This window comes from Montipora foliosa, chromosome 3 (assembly GCF_036669935.1).
Source record: "Montipora foliosa isolate CH-2021 chromosome 3, ASM3666993v2, whole genome shotgun sequence".
Taxonomy (NCBI): domain Eukaryota; kingdom Metazoa; phylum Cnidaria; class Anthozoa; order Scleractinia; family Acroporidae; genus Montipora; species Montipora foliosa.
In genome coordinates, this window is record NC_090871.1 from 63,469,714 (window position 1) to 63,472,213 (window position 2,500).

A 2,500-nucleotide genomic window follows, 5' to 3' on the forward strand; every position below is an offset into this window, starting at 1 on the left:
AAAGAAGGAGGAAAGAAAACAGGAAAGAAAGAAAGGAAGGAAGAATGGAAGGGGGAAAGATGGGTGGCGTTTTTCGTGTAGTAAAGTTGGCCACTTGGCGCGTAACTGGCCTTTAACTTCTCACTAGTGTTTTTTTTTCGTCTCCTGTGCAGTGGTGCTCTATTGGCTTTTGCAGCTTGTGTTGTCCATAAATCGTGTTTTCTTGTATTTCATTGTTTTCGTCTATTTTCTAAATCAACTTCCGGCTTGTCCCGAAATGGGTTATCTGAAAAAACCTTTTAAGTAATGGTCCGGCTAAGAAGCAGGCAGAAAAACAATAGCCCGCGGCAATAGCGTCGGTTAGTTAAAATGTGCCAACATTTTTAATCAAATTAAGTTCGGCTGTTCCCATTGGTGTAAGCAGCTAAAAGCGCGAAATTTGAATTTCAATGAAAAATGTAATCGACTTGCCGTCTAAAAAATTAGATTCTGTTTCGTAGAACAAATCATTATGCCTTCAAAAACTATGTTTGTAAATATCGTCAAGATTCTATGCGCCATTTGCCGATTGGCGAATGGCGCATAGAACAATGCCCAAATTTGGCCGAGAGACAGAGATCAAGGGCATGGGGAAGAAGAAATCCAAAAAAGGCTTTTTTTTCATTTTTTTCTCATCTTTTTTCGACATTTTCCGATATTAGCCAATCAGATGCCTCGATTGGAGCAGCAGCTTCTAAGTACTTTTGCCGCTGGGCTGCCTGCTTCTTAGCCGGACCATTACTTAATCTGTCTTGGACGGGGTGTTTCGGAGCTTGCCGTGCGGTTAGTTTCCCCTTTCCTTGGTGTTGTCACATTTTGTGCTTAGTCCAGCTTTCCTGTGCTTTTTCCCAGGGTCTTAGTGGACTTGAAAGACCCCGCCTCCAATTCGATCTTTCAGGTCTTCATCAGGTGTGTCGTTTATTGTACATTTTAGTTCCTGTTGCAACTTGTAGTAAGTTGTGTATGTTAATACTTGCGCATTTTGCCTTTTTTATCTTGGGGCTTAGTGAGTGGCCAGCGTAGTAGTAGCCTCGTTTCGATAACTTAACAATGCCCGGGGTGATTGAGAGTGAGGGCCCCGGTGGGAATTAGTTACTATTCTCACCGGGGCCCGCACGATCAAGCGTCCTAATTTTCTATTCCACGGGCCCGGTTGTTTTTGGCGGTCACGTGTTATGCCACTTGACCTTGCCCGCATATAAATTGAGTTTCCCAATCCACGTGAACTCGGTGATTTCGTGAATTGCTAGAGGTCTCGCGGATCATCGACCCTCCCTCCTCCCCGTAGCGATGACTTTCACGCTTGCATTCCTGGGGCTCTGCTCCCTCTCACCTCCCGAGTCGCCCCGGTGGGAATTAGTTGCTACTAACTGGGGTCCTAGACCGTAGTTTGTCAACGACTCATTTTTGTGAATGCGTTTTTGAAGTTTGTCAACACGAAGGAGGAATGACTGTGATTGGACGAGCGAGACAATGCAGTCATTGGGACCCAGGGGGGATAAAAAATGTGTTGTTACAAAGTTCAATTTGGGCAAAAATGCCAATCGATGCCGTCCTTTTCTGGTATGACTGGGTAGGCCAACACTTATAAAAAAAACCTACGAAATGTTAATCGTGTGTCTTCCTTTGTCATGGAATGGCAGAATTACCCAGAATTCGTTTTGGGCATGAACGAGGCAACTCTGGCCCTCGCCAAATACCTGAAGCGCGGCCGGAAAAAAAAGTAGTGAGATGATGATTTATATCCAGATACTAAGGGGTAGCCCTGGTGTGTGCTGCTAACGTAGACTTTTGATTTCTGAACACCCTTATATCATAGAAAATTCGCGACAAAGAAGTGCTTTTTTTCGCTGTTATCCTCGTAGCAAAAAAATGGCCTTTCGTGATCTCTTGTCAAAGGAACAGGAGAATACTGAGATTTTTATTTGCAGATTACTACAGTCAAACTCTACGGGCCGGTTATTTAAATCAAGGTTAACTAAGACCGCGGTTTACGGCAATCATTTTTACCTCCAGAACCTTCTATAAGTGATTTGCTTCAAGTTCACAAATGTTTTTCTCTTGTCCACTTAACATGTCGAAAGTGGCTCAGCGTTCTCTATACTCTTATCGACAACAATATTCGTCATCATAGTGGTCAAAATGTTGTGGACTCACGAGGCGCAGCCGAGCGTGCCCACAACAAATTTTGACCACTGTGATGACGAATATCGTTGTCGATAAGAGTACAGACAACGCTGAACCACTTTCGATTTGTTTTTTTACCACAATATTCAACGCCAAAGAAAGTTCTTATTTCACAGCGTGGCCAAAATCATGACACGAAGAAAGAGCAAGCGTTGTCTACAACTTTCTCGCAATATGATTGGTTTATTTCCCAAAATGGGCGTTCCTGATTGGCTATTACATTGCGTGACAAAATGACGCGAGCATGACGCGTACAGCGTTGTCCAGACTCTTATCGACAACTGCAAATTAGCCA

General features: G+C 43.6%; 1 protein-coding gene across 1 annotated transcript in view; it reads right to left on the bottom strand.

Annotated features, from left to right (window-relative positions):
- Positions 1 to 2,377: 2,377 nt before the first annotated feature.
- The window catches only part of LOC137997929 (large ribosomal subunit protein uL29m-like), a 12,462-nt gene continuing 12,339 nt past the window's right edge, over positions 2,378 to 2,500 (bottom strand). Inside the window, exon 6 of the mRNA XM_068844256.1 lies at positions 2,378 to 2,500. This exon is cut by the window's right edge and continues 4,849 nt beyond it. The gene's annotated coding sequence lies outside the window, so the exon portion shown is untranslated.